The sequence below is a fragment of the Hemitrygon akajei genome, unplaced genomic scaffold (genome assembly GCF_048418815.1).
Source record: "Hemitrygon akajei unplaced genomic scaffold, sHemAka1.3 Scf000063, whole genome shotgun sequence".
NCBI classification, from domain to species: Eukaryota; Metazoa; Chordata; class Chondrichthyes; order Myliobatiformes; family Dasyatidae; genus Hemitrygon; species Hemitrygon akajei.
The window spans coordinates 1,831,954-1,850,700 of record NW_027331949.1 but is presented as its reverse complement, the minus strand read 5'-3'; the positions used below and the strand labels follow the sequence as shown (position 1 = coordinate 1,850,700).

Sequence of the window (18,747 nt, the reverse complement as noted above, 5' to 3'; positions counted from 1 at the left end):
TTGGGTGTGTCTCGTAACAGATCCAGTTTTCTGTATTTACATCCAAATCGTTTCCATAAATAACAACTAACAAGGGTCTTGTCACCGATCCCTGCGGCACTCCACTAGTGACTGGCATCCATTCAGAGAAACAAACTTCAACCAACACCCTCTGCTTCCTGTCTCTGTCAGTTTTGAATCCATCTAACCAGCTCTACGTTGATTCTATAAGCTCAATAGTTCTCCCTGGAGAGATCTGATAGAAGTTTGTAAAATAATGACTGGCAGAGATAGGGTAGATGATCAAAGTTTCTCTCCTAGGGTAGAGATGTCAAACACCAGAGGGCAAAGATTGAAGACGAGAGTAAGAAATTTAATGGAACATTTTCGAGGCAAGTTCTTTGACAAAGAGAATGACAGCAACCTGGAACACGCTGCCAGAGACGCAGTGGGAGCAAATACAACAGTAATGTTACAGAAACATTTAGACATTTCACACCTGTCTTTCCTTTGTGTATCCCTTTCTAAAGTGAATGAAACATCCGAATCCTCAAATATTGAGCTACCAGTCCTGCCCGTGTTTCACCACAGTTCTGTGAGGGGGGAAGGGAGATGGTGGAGAGAAGTGAGAAGGAGGAGAGAGGTCGGTGAGAAGGGCCCTGGAGCTGGGTTCGGAGGCACTGATCTCCTCCGGTCCCCTTGGCAGAACCCATTGGGTAGGTTCTGAGGTTCAAGGGGCAAGGGAGTAGTGGGAGCCCATCAGCATGGAGCCCGGACCTCATCCCTCTATAAACCCCTCCACGTGGTCTTCTGCCCTCTCTCCTCCCCACTGATAAACCCTCTCCTCCCCAATTCTCTCCTGTCCATATCCCCGGAGGTCTTGAATACCCTGAACCACAGCCTCATCCCATCACCTTCACATATTCAGCCCTCGCCCACACACTCACCCTCTCAAATCTCAGTCCTGCCAGAGACACTGGTGAGTAGATAGACCCCAGCTACCCGACTGAAACCCCTCTCATCCTCACTCCTCCAGGTACACATTCCTTCTTCTCGAGCCCTTAACCTTTCCCACCCAATTGGCTTCACCTATCATCTTCCTGCTAGTCCTCCTTCCCTTCCCCCACCTATTTATTCTGACATCTTTCCCTTTCATTCCCAGTCCTAAAGAAGAGTCTCGACCTGAAACTTTGACTATTTATCCATTTCCATAGATGCTGCCTGACCACCTGACTTCCTCCAGCTTTTTGTGTGTGTTGCTCTGGATTTCCAGAATCAACAGAGTCTCTTGTGTTTACAATGCCACCTCCTTTAGTATCACGTGAAGCCTTTTACCAAATACGACATTTACATTCTTCAGATTATAAATAAGGAAGAGCAAAGAAACCAACATCCATCCCTGTGGCACACAACTAGTCATGGGCCTCCAGTCCGAGAAAAACACATTCAACCTTCACCATTTATGTCCGAGCATCAAGCCAGTTATGCATCCACCAAGCCCTCTCTCCCTGGATCCCATTCAATCCAACCTCCCAGATGAGCCCTGAATGTGGCTCTGCCCTCATACCCTTTTGATCAAAAAAAAGTTCCAATAGATTTTTTTTCAGATGTGGTTTCCCATGCGCAAAACCATCTAAAAGAAACGCTGGTAGATTCTATACCTCAGATACCCCATCTGGTACAACACTGTAGAAATACAGTTAACCAGGGCATTACAAGGTGAAGTAACAATTTCTGCAAGGGTTCCCTCGATTTCTTCCTTACTTTTCCGCAAGTTTCAAAGGTAAACGGTGTGGCCCTAAGGATTTTATTCCCCTCAGGCTAAATAATATCTCTCAGGTGGTAACCCATGAAAATCACTGACGGCCCTTGGTGTTGGCACGATACATAGCAGTTGGTGTAATGTTTTACAGCACTAGTGACCCAGGTTCAATTCCGCTGTCTGTAAGTTTGTACATTCCCAACACGAGTTTCCTCAAGGTGCCCCGGTTTCCTCCCACATCTCAGAGATGTGCGGGTCAGTAGGGTAACTGGTCACATCGGTGTAATTGGGTGGTGCGAACTCATTGGCTGTTGCTGTGCTGTATCTCTCAACAAATAAGTAATCAAAAGAGATGGAAATAAGGCTGACATCAATACAGGTGGGAGTTGTGATAAAAGTGAGATTGTGCGTCTCTTGAAAGTAGAATGTTAAGTGCTGTCAGCATCTTACCCTGAACGTCAGCTTAAAGCAATATGTCTTCAGGAGTCAATATTGCATTCAGAGCAAAAGAAAAAATAGCTACATCTCAGTTTGAGTGTACAGAAGGACCATATGCGTGGTTTATAGCATCAATACCTGGATATAACAACAAGCAGCGAGAATGCAGAACCGAGCTATATATTTTACATGTAATGCCAGACTCTGCCTTGGGGTGGAGCTGTTGTCCCGGCAGTGCCGATGGAAATGATCTCACGGAATTGCGGGAAGGAAAGAGCCATATTTGATGATGAAAAGACATTTAGACAGGTGAGCGTTAAATTGTTGGGTTATGGCCTGTGTTGGAGGGAAGAGATAGTTACGGGAAAGTAGGTTTACATAGGTGGAGAAAACATGGTGGTCTGAAGGGCCCCTAGTGTGATGGACAAGGTCTTTGTTCTTTGTTCTACTTTGGTCCTGTCTTCCACAACAAAATACCTCCCAGATGTGTTGAGGAAAGAGGTTGAGAAAGTGAAAGGTATCAATTTTATGATCAGAAACATTGAATGGTCTCATTGGTCTAGTGGTATAATTCTCACTTAGAGCCTGAATTTGCGGGCATGCGAGAGGTCCCCAGTTCAAATCCTGGACGAGCCCCTCTGAATAATACGTTTTAGAACTTCATTCAGTGAAGCACAGGAGAATGAGGGGAGATGTTTAGTGGTAAACGAAATTGAGGGATATAGATAATGTCGACGTCAGCAGGGTATCCCCCTCAGATTGACAACTCGAAGTCACAGGTTGAATATGAAAAGTTATATATTCAAGCGGAATCTTTGGGGGAACGTCTTCGCTCAGAGGATATCGTGAGAGTGGAATGAGATGCAAGTTGAATTGTAACAAGTGAAGTTTGAATGGGGGGAGGATTTGGAAGGCTATGTTTTTGGATCGGGTAGATGGAACTAGTCAGAATGCAGTAGATGGGCCGAAGGGCCTGCTTCTATTCTGCAGTGCTCCTTGACTCTATAATCCATGCGGGATTGGGGTCAGGATACAAATGGAGTGGATAGGAAGTGTTGGGAAGCTGGTGGCCAACTCCTGCCCCATATTCTTTTGTTTATGTGTTACTGAAATTCAGGTCAAATACTAACAAATGTTAGTAGTCATACTCTCTACATTGAAACGAATTAAGGTAGTGAGCGTGGAAAATAGTATTTCAGTAGATGACCATCTTCCAAAATTTCTCTGCCATCTAGAGACGTACCCGCCGAGCAGAGTGTGGCAAACGTAACCTCGTTGTTTGACAAAGAAACTGCGAACCCAGGGAATAAGAACAAACCAGGTTGTACATATGAGGGTTAGTGCAAGCAGGCTTTTTCCACAGAGGTTGGAACTAGAGGTCATAGGTTAAGGGCGATTCTTGAGCGATCATTACTACTGTCTCCACAATCCCTCCAGCTACCTCTTTCAGAAATCTGGGGTGTCCATCGGGTCTGGGTGACTTGTCTAACTTCAGAACCTTCAACTTCCCAAGCAGCTCCACCTTAGTAATGGAAACCTCATTCACTTCTGTCCCCAAACTCTCTCGGATTTCTGGCATTCTGCTAGTCTCCTCCACAGGGAGGACTGGTGCCGGATAGTTATTAAGTTTGTCTGCCATTTCATTGTTTCCCCATTTCTACCTCTCCAGTGTCAGTTTTCTAGTGGTCCAATATACACTCTCGCCTCTCTGTAACTTTGTATATATCTGAAAATAAAACACATTTTGTATTATGTTTGATATTATCAGCCGGCTGACCTTCGTATTTCATTTTTTATCTCTTCAGCTGCTTTCTGTTGGTTTTTAACAGCTTCCCAATCCTCTGACTTCCCACTAATAGTTGCTATATGATATGTGACAAATAATGCTAATCTTTATCTTTTATCTTTAAGGGAAAATGCCTTGAAGAGTCAATAAGGGACCATTTTACGACCAGTGACCATAATTCCACCAGGCTGAAAATAGCTCTGCAGAAAATTAGGGATGTTCTGCAATTTAAGGTGTTAATTTAGTGTGGGGCCAATTTGAGAGTGATTAGCCGGGGTTTTGCCGGGGTATGGTTGAGAACCGGCTGATTTTATTTTCTGGTAAATAGACATCTGGTTTTGAAGGTGCAATATCTGTCGTTCAGGTAGAGCGTGTTCCAACCAGAGTGATGGGCAAAGCTGGTCAGAGTACTGAGCATTGGCTGACGAGAGATACTGAGACCCCGGTCAGGATAAAGGAGGAGTAGTAACAAATACTAAGCGCTGAAGAAACCCAGCAGGTCTGACGGCATGTAGGGAAAGGGAAAGCAAACAGTCGATGTTTTCGTCTGATAGTGCAGAATCTCCTGTGTTTAAAAGGAGACACTGTCAGGTTGAGGCAGTCAGGACCAAGTGAATCCTTCAGCGAGTGTAAGAAGCACAGGACACTGAACAGGAAAATCAGGAGGACAAAAAGAGGGCATGGCACCGATCAATCAGGAAAGGCAGAGGAGAATCCTCCGGGATTATATAAATATAGTGTAAAAAGAGGGCACTGCACTGATCAATCAGTAAAGGCAGAGGAAAATCCTCTGGGATTATATAAATATATTGCGGGAAATGCATGATCAAGGAGTGAGTGGATCTGTCCGGCCGTCTGTGTGGAGCCCGAAGGAAAGGGTGAGGTGTAAGACGAATACTTCCCACCTGAATTTAGCATGGAGGATATATGAAAACGAGGACATTCAGGGAAGAAGACGATGCTGCCTTGAACCATACGCCAGTTGCAAAAGATGAGGTGCTGGCCGCCTTACACTGCAGAGAAAATGCAAATTGTTTATCTCGACCCCCAACGTTGACCATTCTCTTAACCATTCTCCTCTCTCCAGTTCCCCCATTGTTCGTTTTCCACGTTTGTCTAAGTAGACTAAGTAGAGCAGAAAGGAAGAATTAACCGTTGGTTCTCACTGGTAATGGGGACAATTATAATTAACACCCAAACAACACTAGACCCATGTTACACAAACAGCGCAGGTTGAAAGGGTGGTTCTGAAGTCACGTGGTGCACTGACCTTCATTGGTGTGAGATTGAGGTCGTGCCGTGAGGTAATGTAACTGTCAGACTCTGGTTAGAATGCACTTGAGTATTGTGTTCAGTACAGCTCGTCCCGTTATAGGAAACATCAGCAATCAGGGATCAACGTTTTCCAAGATACATTTACGCATATTCATAAGCTGACGTGGTGTGTTGGGATGGCATGCAACAAAAACAACACCGGTGATAAAGCATAAACAATTATATAAATAACGTTCATGATTACAGTACGGATATAGAACAGAATGTGCATAAATAACAGACACCAGCGTGTATTTACAATGTAAACAATTTGATAGAAATGTGGTTTACAGTATTTACATTGTGCTGTAGTGACTGTGCTGATAGATAGAGGGCGCTTCGGAGAGGTGTGGTGGTGTTACATAGAATGGTTGATCGGAATAACTGTCTGGGGGGAGGGGTGGAAAAAACGTTTAAAATGCCTTTCGGTGCAGAGGAGGTTCATCAGGATGTTCCCTGGATTAGAGCACGTCTTGTGAGGGAAGGCTGAACGAGCTGGAGCATTTCTCTTCAAAGCTACAGAGCGTGATGCCGGTGTATAAGATTACAGGAGACACAGGGTGGACAACAACACCTTTTCCCCAAGGTGACAGCGGCAAATACAAAAGGACACGCGTTGAAGATGTGTGGAGGAAAGTTTAGGTGAGAGGTAAGTTTTTTTTATTTTGAACAGTGTGGTGGGTTCTAGGAACACACTGGTCGTGGCTGACACAACAGGGACATCAAAAAGATACTTGGATAGACAGGTGGCTGTAGTGAAAATAGCAGATTGTGGGCTGTGTAGGAGGGAATGGTTATATTGATGGCAGAATAGTTTACATAGGTGGGCACAGCATCGTGGGCCGAAGGGCGTGTAGTGTGCTGTACTGGTCTTTGCTCTTTGATCTAATTTGAACATAAAATTACCACCAGATGCGTTGAGGAAGGAGATTGAGTAATTGAAAGGCATCAGTTTTATATCATAAATATAGAACGGGCTCGTTGGTCTAGAGGTATGATTCTCGCTTTGGGTCTAAATGTACAAGCATGCGAGAGGTCCCGGGTTCAAATCCCGGACGAGCCCCCCCCCCCCCCCCCAAATGATACATTTTAGAAATTCTGTCAGTGGAGCGTAGGAGAATGAGAGGAGATATTTAGATGAATACAAAATTATGAGGGCGACAGACAGGCGAATTCCTGCAGGCTTTTCCCCTCAGGTTGGGCGAGACGACAACTCGAGATCAAAGCTTTAGAGTGGACGGTGAAATATTCAAGTTTAACGTCTTTCATCCAGAGGATGTGGCGAGCTTGGAACGAGATGCAGGTAGAATTGTAACAATTAAGAAAAGTTTGGATAGGTACGTGGATGGGAGAGGTGTGGAAGGCTATATTCCGAGTGCGGGTGGGTGGAACTAGACAGAACGGCAGCATGGACTAGATGGGCCGAATAGCCTGTTTCCGTTCTCTAGTGCAACGTCACTCTATAACTCTGAGGGATTTGGACTGGCGTAGAAATGGAATGGATGGGAATCATTGTGAAGCTGAGTGGCCAATTCCTGCTCCTACAATCCTGTGTTCTTGTATTACTGAAATTCAGCTCTATCGGTAGGAACAGGTATCCTGAGTGTGGTACTCTCTACATTGAAGTGAGATACAGAAAGTGAGCATAGGAAATAGTGTTTGGGTAGATGACCATCCTCCAACATTCTCTGACATCTGGAGACATTCTTGCTGAGCAGCGTGTAGCAAACGTAACCTCGTAGTTTCCCAAAGGAAATAAGAAACCCAAGGAATTTGAGCAACCCGTGTATACAAACTTATGAGCGGTATAGACAAGGTTAGTGCAGGCAGGTCTTTTCCACTTTGGTTGGAGCCAGAAGTCATGGGTTAAGGGTGAAATGTGAAATAGTCACGGTGGTTTAATGCATTTGGACTTTCAAAATGATTTTGGTAAGTCTCCCTAAAAGAGTCTGGCATGGATTGTGACATTGAATACGAACCCACATGGGGCATTGTCAGGTGACAGAGCCGAAGCAGGGGAGAGGGAAATGCAGGCCTTTTGATGGAGGGAAGGAAGTGACAAGTTGGATTTTGCGGGGTTCAGTCCTCAGCCCAGTTGTTCGCAGTCTAAGGCGGTAACTTTGAAGCTTCAGTACGGTATTTAAAGATTAGATTTATTTGTCACATGTACATCTAAACTTCAGGTGAAATTCATCATCTGTGTCAAGTTAAATCAGTGAATATTGTGCTGGCAGCCCGCAAGTGTCCGGCACCAACATAGGTGCCAGGAATTCATCAACCCGAACCCGTACGTCTTTGGAATGGGGGTGGAAATCGGATTACCCAGAGGAATCCCAGGCGGTCAGGGGTAGAACATACAAACTCCTTGCAGTTAGCAGTGGGAATTGAGTCTCGATCTTCCAGCGGCCGCTCTAATAGCCTGACGCAAACTGCTGCGCTACCGTGTCATGGTGTAGACACATTCCCTGTCTGTGGACGGCATGAAACTACACTGTGGCTGGTGGGATAGGGAGCAGTGAGCAGGACGCAAACCATTTCCGATCTGGTCCATTCAGGATTGGTGAACAGACAGATGTGGTCGGTGATAACTGAGAGGTTAGTCTTCATTCTTATAAACTAGAAACCAGATTATTAATGATGTAAGAGAAATGGGTCACGAAAATGAAAAGGGACTGGAGTGTCCGAGTACACGAGACAAGGATTCAGGTGACACAAGAGATTCTGCAGATACTGGAAACCCAGAGTAACACGCACAGAATGCTGGCAGATCTCAGCAGGTCGGGCAGCAGCATCTATGGAGAGGAATGAATAGTCATCCCTTCCTAACCAGACCCTTAATCCGGGCTGATAAGGATTCGGAAGCAGCGAGCACTTGGGGAGACATGTGGGAGGCCATGCTTTATTGCAAGAGGGAATGCGTACAGGAAAGTCCCAGCGCAGACCCACAGGGCCTTTGTGAGACCCCACGGTGCGCAGTATCACCGTTTTATCTATGGAGAGGTGTTCGCTTCATGGTGAGGATGCGAGCCAGTCTGTTCACCAGTTGTCTGTCCAAATGGAGGATGAGAGACCGGGCCGATCATTCTGTGCTGTACCCACCGTGAAGCGGGATGTCAATGACACCCTTCAAAGTCCAACATATCCCGATACGATGGAAAGTGGTCCCGACTTTCACCGGAGGTTGACAGGTTCCTAATGAGTTAGAGCATGAACGGAATGAGGAGAATGGGATTGGAATGAATCAGCCACGATGGAATGGCGGATCAGGCCTGATGGGCGGAATGGCCTCATTCTGCTCCTATGTCTTATGGTGTCGGTGTGAACTCCAAACCTGAGGGTCACATCCTCAAGGTATTTACAAACATCACATATGGGAGTACAAGACCATAAGGCATAGGAGCAGAATTAGGCCATTTGGCCCATCAAGTATGCTCTGACATTCAATCATGGCTGGTCCGTTTCCCCCACCTCAGCCCCACTCCCCGGCCTTCTCTATAAGACCATAAAATGGAGATCGGGACTCATCTCGCCACCGAGAGGGCAGCGGATCTATGAGTTCCGTACGAGATGCTGAGGCATAGATCGAGTCGGTGGGCAAATACATTTTTCCTAGGGTGTAAATGGCTTGTATAAGGGGTATAATTGTAAGCTGATCGATCGGAGGGAAGTTTGGGTGGGGACGGGAGGCGAATATCAGAGATGGTTGATGTGTGCGTACCAGCAGTAGTGGTAGAGGCAGATATATTAGGGGAATTTATGAAACTCACAGCTACATACAGAAATGACAGACAAATACATGTCTAGTCCTGCCGAAGGGTTTCGGCCCGAAACGTCGGCTGTACTCTTTTCCATAGATGTTGCCTGGCTTGCTGAGTTCCTCCAGCATGTTGTGTAACACGCTCGGATTTCCAGCATTTGCAGATTTTCTCCTGTTTGTAGCAAGGAACGGTTAGTTTGGTCTTGGCGTACGTTTAAAGGCCGGCACAACATGATGAGCCGAGGGGTCTGTGCTGCGCTGTGTTCTCTAGGTTTTGCCAAGGGCAGACTGGCCTCCCCCGCACTTTGCTGCGGTTGTTTGGTGCATGGGCCTTCAGAAGCCCGGGGGCCGGGCAGGTGATCCCGGGGTCGCTCAGGTGGCCGAGGCGCCGATGACCCGAAGCAGCGAGGTGACCGGATACACCGCCGCGCTCTTCAGCTGCTCCCGGAACCTGGACTGTGTCGCCGCGTAAATGAACGTGTTGGTGCAGCAGCTGACGGTCCGCAGCATAAACCCGACCAGCGTAAAGATGAACTGTGAGTCGTTCCTCCCGGCCGCCGTCCCCGTGATCTGATAGTAGACGAATTCCACGACGTGCGTCAGCCACAGGAGGATGAAGCTGCCGGAGAGGGTGAAGAGTAAAACTATAGACCTCCTCCTGCTCTCCATCTCCGGGTCGCTGCGGTTCTCCCCACTGCTCTGACCCCGCAGCCCCTTCCGGACCCGGCTGGCCACCAAAATGTGCCTGACTGTCAGAGCGTTGAGCAGCAGAATGACAGCGAAAGGGAGGAGCGGGGTTAAAACCGTGTTGAACCAGTCATACCCCATCCAGCCTGGTTCGGTAAAGAAAGCGATCATTGGATAGCAGCCCCGCGGCACATTGTCGATTATCACTCTTGGTACATACGTGAAGTAGTAGGGGACATTTTTCAGACACAGTAGAACGCCGGTTGTCCCCAGAACCACTGCCGCAGTCTCCCCGGTGCAATATTTTGTTTTCAGCCGCTGGCAACAGATGGCAACAAACCGATCGAGTGTGAAAGTGACGGTGAACCAGACGGAGCAGTCGGTGGCGGAGCGACGCAGCACGGTGATGACACTGCACACGGGGGTTATGTTGAGGAAGCACTCCGGGAAATAATGGAAGTTGATCCGGTACAGAATAACCTCGGTGAGGATTAGCATCAAGTCCGCCGCCGCCATGGCGACCAGGTAACGAGTGGTGCAGGTGGAGAGACCGCACTTTCCCCGGGACAGGATGGCAATCGCCACTAAATTCACTGGAGGGAGAGAGCAGGGATCAGAACGGGGGAAGTAATGAAGTCATGTTAGAGCACACAACATACACTCGGTGTCCACTCTATGAGGCACACTGGTACCCCTGCTTATTAACACAAATATCTCATCAACCAATGACGCGGGAGCCGCTCAGCATTTAAAAACACACAGACCTCTCTGATGATAGAACTGAGAACCGGACACATCCTGGATGGGGGTTGGGGTTGGACCTTTAATGATGGATGGCGCCTTCTTGATGCATCGCAGATTGTAGGTGTTCTCACTCGTGGGGACACTAGTGTCCATGATTGAACTGGCTGGGGTTACAACTCTCTGCAGCTTTTCCCGATGCTCTCTAGTGTTCATCCATACCAGACGGTGATGGGACCAGACAGAACGCTCTCCACGGGATATCAATAGACATTTATAGAAACTATAGAATACTTTGGTAGCATATCAGATCTCCTCGCATTCATGATATATGCTCGCTGGCGTGCTCTGTTTGTAATTGTATCAATATGCTGGTCTCAGTGTAGACCTGCAGAAATGTTGACGCCCAGGTACTCTGCCCATCACCTCCATCGAGACTCCCTCTCACCCTCCTCCACTGCAAAGCGAAAAGCTCCAGCTCGCTCAAACTTTCTTCCAGTTCGAGCGGAGGAGCTAATTTCCTCAGAGGAGAATGGTTCTGGAAGCAGTCCCAACCAGGCATCGTTGCAAATCTCAAAAAACGGCTCCTCATCTCCCCAACGGACCGACGCCATCCTGAGACGCTAACCAGGAAGGGATGTGTTGAACGGAGCAGGAGGGGCCGTGTTCCTCTCAACGTTGGAGAGGTGGGAAACAGTTGTGTGGATTTAAGTTGAGGTCCGACCCCCCGAACTGAAATACCGTCACGCTATCCGCTGCTCTACCGCGGCGCCAGGAAAGCTACCTCAGTAATATTTGTGTGAAAATATTCATAACACCGGCATTTCAGGAGAAGAATCGGGTTCAAACCCAGACGTAGAACGCAGAATGGACTTGCATTGCCCGGCTTAACCATTCGGCCACCTCGTCTGTTCTCCACAGAGTAGAGATCGTGCCTCTGTATCATAACTGATAAAAGTCTAAAGTTTAAAGTAAATTTATGATCAAAGTCCGAATATGTCACATACACTATCCAGGGATTGATTTACCTGCGGGCGTTTACAGTGGATCAATGGAATACAATAGAATCAGTGAAGACGGCACACAAACAAAACCCGACAGATAGGAAATAAGGTGGATGCATCGAAAATCCAATTAGGAGTCATTCAGCCACTTCACCGGCATCATTCAGTGCAATAATTGTCGATTCTCTATGGCAATACCAAACTCTATTCTAACAGCAAATCTTTTATTGCGGGAGATCTATCTAATCCCCATGGAAAGAGTGTCAGCTAGCGGGCGACTGTTGCCTTTTACACGATGGAAATTCACATGCCAGCCACCGTCTCGGCGGAGAAACTGCCCACACCTCATTCCCAACCATTTTGATGTGCATTTCAGGCGGTAACCCCAGCAACGGGGCATTCGCCGTTTTGTCAAGGGTACAAAACTGTAAACAGCGGTCCGGGATGGTTTTACTCCGGCTTTCTACAGGTGCAGTTTGGATGCATTTGTCCTGTTGTCAAAAGTTCCCTCAATGAGGGACAACGTGACGGGGATGGTATCACCGCTTGCTGCACCCGAGTGACTGTTTTCAGTGAGTCATGCGCTTTCCCACGAGTTCTGCCGTCAAGATGACGAAAGCATCTGGGATGTAGATGAGAATGGGAAAAACCCCGCATTTTAAGGGTTTTCTGGTATAATTTTTAGGTGAATGGAGGAAAGTACATGGGGATGGCAGGGGCATCTTTTTTTTTGCATAGTGGTAAATGTGCAGAACGGTTAATGGTGAATATAAAATGAAACAGAGAACAATACAATATGCGATGTTTGCTGACCTATTCACCTACTCCAAGATCAATCTAACCCTTCCCTTCCACAATGACCACCATATTTTTTCCGTCATCATTTTTCGTTCTGTTCATGTATGTGCCTAGCTCCTAATGTATCTTCCTTTACCAGCATCTCTGGCAGACCGTTTCACACACTCATCGGTCTCCACGTGAAAAATCAAAATTACTTCTGACATCCCGTGCATTTTTGTTCAATCACTTTATAATTATGCCCCCTCGTATTATCCATATCGCGTTGGGAAAAAGTCTCTGAATATCCCCTTGATCTCTGCCTTTTACCATCTTGTACACCTCTGTCAAGTCTCCTCTCACCGTCCTCTCTCTCCAAAGAGAAAAGCCCGCGCTCACACAACCTTTCCTCATAAGAGATTCTCTGCATTCCAAGCAGAATCCTGGGAAATCATATCTGCACCCTCTAAAGCTTTCACGTTCTTTCTGCAACGAGGTGACCGGAACTGAGCAGAATATTCCAAATATTTCTTTAAAAAATCTGTTCCACATTAACAGTCATAAAATCACACCCGGAGCAACACAATTTGAATGGTTGCATTCACTCACCAGGAACACCGATGACGGCAATGATAACATAGACTATTTTCTCAACACTGTGATAGATGTACAGCATTCTCTGTATTATACGGTGTTCGCACGACACTACAGGTAATCCTTTCTGAATGAAACTTCGAGGCTCTACAATCTCAAAGTTTTTATACCCACTGAGATCTCCGTGGGGACATGGAAGCTTCAACAGTTAAGAACAGTCATTTTAGAAATGTGTGTTAAAAAAAAATCAGCTGAGCCAATTCCCTACGGGGATTTTATTTGTTTGCATTAATTGCGAAACTCAAAAGAATGGAAAATATGACACATTAATGAGTGAAAATTTGGATTGGCATTTTTCCAGCAATGAGAATATTAGACCATAAGACCAACCGATTTAGGAGCAGAATTAGGCTATTTGACCATCAAGTCCGCTCCGCCATTTCATCATGGCTGATCAAATTTTCTTCTCGGACCCAGTCTGGTCTTAGACTCTCCCACCACAGGAAACAGCCTCACCACATCCACTCCAGCAAAGCCTTTCAGCATTGGATAGATTTCAAAGCGGTCGCCATTTGTTCTTCTGAATTCCACCGAGAACAGTCCCAGAGCCATTAAACGCTTTTCAAATGACAAGCCATTCAATCCCGGATTCACTTTTGTGAACCTTCTTTGAACCCTCTGCAGTTTTTAGATCTAAGGTAAGGTAAGGGACTCAGAACTGCTCACAATACTCCGAGTGAGGCTTCACCTGTGCTTTATAAAGTCTCAACGTTACATCCTGGCTTTTATATTCTAGTTCTCTTGTAATGAATGCTACATTGCATTTGCCTTCTACACCACAGACTCAAGCTGCAAATTGAACTTTAGCGGACCTCCACAAGGACTTGCAAGTCCTGTTGCACCTCAGATTTAATTTGTATTTTTCTCCATTTAGAATATAGTCACTCTTTTCATTTCTTCTACCAAAGGTTATGACCATTCATTTCCCAACACTGTATTGCAGCTGCCATTCCTTTACCCATTCTCCAAATCTGTCTTTCTGTAGAAGAATAGAAAACCTACAGCACAAAACAGGCTCTTCGTTCTACAAAGATGTGCCGAACATGTCCTTACTTTAGAATTTACTAGGATTACCCATAGACCTCTATTTTCCTAAGCTCCATGTACCTATCCAGGAGTCTCTTAAAAGACCCTATTGTAGCTGCCTTCACCACCGTCGCTGGCAGCCCATTCCACGCATTCACCAGTCTCTGCGTAAAAACTCTACCCTTTATATCTCCTCTGTACCTACTTCCAAGCACCTTAAAACAGTACCCTCTCGTGCGAGCCATTTCAGCACTGGGAAAAAATCCTTTGATTATCTTTTACACCTCTTTCAGGTCACCTCTCATCCTCCGTCTCTCCAAGGAGAAAAGGCCAAGTTCACTCAACCTATTCTCATAAGGCAAGCTCCCCAATCCAGGCAACATCCTTGTAAGTTCTCCTCTGCACCCTTTTCTATGGTTTCCACATCCTTCCTGTAGTGACGCGACCAGAACTGAGCACAGTACTCCAAGTGGGGTCTGACCAGGGGCCTATATAGCTGCAACATTACGTCTCGTCTCTTAAACTCAATCCCACACTTGAAGGCCAATGATTCATATGCGTTCTTAACCGCAGAGCCAACCTGCACAACAGTTTTGAGTTTCCCCAAGATCCCGCTGATCTTCCACACTGCCAAGAGTCTTACAATTAATGCTACATTCTGCCATCATATTTGACCTACCGAAATGAATCACCTCACACTTATCTGGGTTGAACTCCACCTGCCACTTCTGAGCCCAGTTTTGCATCCTATCAATATCCAGCTGTACCCTCTGACAGCCCTCCAAGCTATCCACAACACCTCCAACCTTTGTGTCATCCGCAAATTTACTAACACATCCCTCCACTTCCTCATTCAGGTCATAGATAGATAGATAGATAGATACTTTATTCATCCCCATGGGGAAATTCAACTTTTTTTTCCAATGTCCCATACACTTGTTGTAGCAAAACTAATTACATACAATACTTAACTCAGTAAAAAATATGATATGCATCTAAATCACTATCTCAAAAAGCATTAGTAATAGCTTTTAAAAAGTTCTTAAGTCCTGGCGGTTGAATTGTAAAGCCTAATGGCATTGGGGAGTATTGACCTCTTCATCCTGTCTGAGGAGCATTGCATCGATAGTAACCTGTCGCTGAAACTGCTTCTCTGTCTCTGGATGGTGCTATGTAGAGGATGTTCAGAGTTTTCCATAATTGACCGTAGCCTACTCAGCGCCCTTCGGTCAGCTACCGATGTTAAACTCTCCAGTACTTTGCCCACGACAGAGCCCGCCTTCCTTACCAGCTTATTAAGACGTGAGGCGTCCCTCTTCTTAATGCTTCCTCCCCAACACGCCACCACAAAGAAGAGGGCGCTCTCCACAACTGACCTATAGAACATCTTCAGCATCTCACTACAGACATTGAATGACGCCAACCTTCTAAGGAAGTACAGTCGACTCTGTGCCTTCCTGCACAAGGCATCTGTGTTGGCAGTCCAGTCTAGCTTCTCGTCTAACTGTACTCCCAGATACTTGTAGGTCTTAACCTGCTCCACACATTCTCCATTAATGATCACTGGCTCCATATGAGGCCTAGATCTCCTAAAGTCCACCACCATCTCCTTGGTCTTGGTGATATTGAGACGCAGGTAGTTTGAGTTGCACCATATCACAAAGGTCATTTATAAAAATCACAAAGAGTAGGGGTTGCAGAACAGATCCCAGAGGCACGCCACTGGTGACCGACCTCCATGCAGAATTTGACCCGTCTACAAACACACATTGTCTTCTGTGGGCAAGCCAGTTCTGGATCCACAAAGCAATGTCCCCTTGGATCCCATGCCTCATTACTTTCTCAATAACCCTTGCATTGGGGTACCTTGTCAAATGACTTGCTGAAATCTATATAAACTGCATCTACTGCTGTTGAGGTGAGTGAAGTTATCCACTGTGGACCAGGAGCCGGATGGTTGGACGGTAATGACTGTCTGTGGAAAGTCATTTATGCCTGGTTGAGTACCTGACACAATCCTTTGCGAGATGGAGACGTTCTTAAGGATTGTAGTTCGATAAATGCAGCCGTTGAGTTTCCAAAATGAACAGAGAGATGCAGGGAATAAGTTAGCATTGCAATTCCAAACGCCAAGGTTTTCCTCAGGCCACACGGCTGCGAATGGTCGTAGAATCAATCGGCGTTTCAGGACAGAATGAGTGGCCGCTCAACGCATTTCGTCCAAGGGGCCTCTGGAGCCGTTTCCAGTCACCTGAGTTTGGTCAATATCGTTCTCAACCTTTCCGAGACAGGTATCTGTCCACGTGACCTCTAATGTTGTTTGTAAGTTTGAAATGGATGGCGTAGAGTTAATCCTTTGACCGGAGAACTAATTTAATATATCACGACCATTCAGCGCAGATCAACAAACTGAATAACTATGTTGGCTACTCTGCATTCAAAGTATTTTAGTCGGTACTGATCTTCATCGCAGATCAACATTTCAAATGAGTGAAGTTCATGCGATATATGGAACTGAATGAACTGTTGTAAACAACACTCTCAGATATCCCATCATCCCTCCTGAATCGCGTTATCTTCCCACCTGCCTGTTCCGGTACCTGTGATACGGTACATGACTTGGAGTGAAACGTACACGGGTTGATCAATAAGCTGATAGGTGACGGAATAAAAACACTGGAGTTGTGTATAGAGAAGGAAGCTGTCAACAGTCACAGCAGACGGAGGCAGAGGAAGGTCAGATGATGTTTAACCGGACGATTGTGGGGCTTTGCACTCTGTGTAGTCGAATGCTAGAGGGTAGAACTCAGTAAATGACAGAGGACCATGCCGTCCTAATCTACAGCACATCTCTCGGAGAGGGGAAACACAATAGACAGGGTGGCGAATACAGTGACCGGTTGTTTTAAGTGCTGAGGGATTGAGTAGAATAGTCAAAAATCATAAACTTGCATAAACTTTAGTCAGGCTGCATATGATGTAATGCGATCATTTCTTGTTACCCTGACACAGGTAAAAACGCATTGGAGAGGCTGGCGAGGAGATTCACCGGGTTATGATCTGTATCAGAAGTTAGTAGTTATAAGGAGAGTTGGAATTGGAATTGGTTGATCGTTGTCTCATACAGAAATACAATCATAAACGTGTTCTGCATCCTGTACACAAAGATCAGATCACTGAACAACGTGTTGAGCTGGAACAGGGTAAAACAATAAAAGAATGCAGAATAAGGTGTAACAGTTACAGAGCGAGCACAGAACAGGTAAACGATAAGGTGGGTGATCATAACGAGGTAGATTGTGAGGTCAAGAGTCCGTCTTATCGTCCCAGTGAACCATTCAATAGTCTTACCCAGTCCCGTCTTCCTGAACCCATCTGCCCTGTCCGTCACTCATTGCTTAAAATAAATGCAGCTTCTCCTATCAGACCTTCTCGCTCTCTGTTCCTCCCCTGCCTGCCGCATCTCCCGAACTCACTCCCTTTGACTTATTCACTTTGCCACAACCATCTCTTCTTCCTGCACGACGGGCCCGGAACCCAGACCCCGACAGACCAGTTTGATGCTTGGGATGTTTCAGTGAAGGATAATTCTCTTGATATTTGCGATGAAACTCACGGAGTCTAAAAACGTTGGAAATGGATCCGAGAAAGAAAACTGGAATGGAGAAACCCTCGAGACAGGGTGTGTGTGTGTGTGTGTGTGTGTGTGTGTGTGTGTGTGTGTGTGTGTGTGTGTGTGTGTGTGTGTGTGTGTGTGTGTGTGTGTGTGTGTGTGTGTGTGTGTGTGTGTGTTCTCAGTGTAATTGGTTCCAGGATAACAGAGCCTGGGTAGCTCAGTCGGTAGAGCATCAGACTTTTAATCTGAGGGTCCAGGGTTCAAGTCCCTGTTCAGGCGCTCACTTTATATCACAGGTTGTCTCTTCATTCAGTTCCATCCCATGACAGACAGCTTTTCCACTCCAAACGCATTGAAATGTCCGGGGGAACTCTTCACTCACAGGGGGCTGAGAGAGTGAAACCAGCTTCTAGCGGAAGTGATGGATGCGGATTTGGTTTTAGCACTCAGGAGGCGTGTGGGTGAGTACATGGATGGAGTGGGTGGGCAGGTGCAATTGACCAGGTGCAGTTCCTTGGGACTAGTCAGAATAATAGATCGGTGCGGACTAAATGATCTAAGCCTGTTTCTGTGCAGGTAGGTCCCCGTGACTCTGATTTCCAGAGTGGGTAATTTAGAATGCAGTGTAATTATGCAGAAAGTACTCACATTGATATTAACCCTATATTTCAGATTCCGTTCATCCATTGCCAGTCCAGAGGACACGGCACATGTATCTGGCTGACCTTTGACATACCACGTCAGCACACAACACTCCATATCGGGCCTTTACCAGCGTCTTATACAATTTCACCCAGACATCCCACCTCCCGCGCTCTCTACTCTGATTTGTGAAGGCCAGTGTGTATGTTTCCACTGTGAGAGTCACTGGGATCTGCAGTGAGCCGACAGGCCGCGTCGTCCCGAACTCCACTCTAAAGAGCATCCCAGATTACTGATTATACATTACTGAAATAAAATTGAATCTGACACAAGACACACGGCCCTTCGCGGTCAAGCCGACTTCCAACATAACATATTGTGGGTCAGTGAGCCTCAGCTCAGCAGTAGGAGAGCTGCTGGAAGTGATTACTTTGGCTGGGGGTTTCTGTGCATTTGAAATGTATACGGTCAGATGTTGAACAGTCATTATAGTTTTGTGCCCTGCAGGGCTTATTATGCTTGGCTGACGGCGTGTACTGAGAAATCTAAAAAAAACACATCAAT

At 46.3% G+C, this 18,747-nt stretch overlaps 2 non-coding genes across 2 annotated transcripts; both read left to right on the top strand.

Moving 5' to 3' along the window:
- Window positions 1–6,254: 6,254 nt before the first annotated feature.
- On the top strand, window positions 6,255–6,342 carry trnap-ugg (transfer RNA proline (anticodon UGG)). The gene is given in 2 exon segments: window positions 6,255–6,290; window positions 6,307–6,342. It is a non-coding gene; the product is annotated as a tRNA-Pro (tRNA).
- An 11,405-nt stretch (window positions 6,343–17,747) lies between these two features.
- trnak-uuu (transfer RNA lysine (anticodon UUU)) lies at window positions 17,748–17,820 on the top strand. The gene has a single exon. It is a non-coding gene; the product is annotated as a tRNA-Lys (tRNA).
- Window positions 17,821–18,747: the final 927 nt, after the last annotated feature.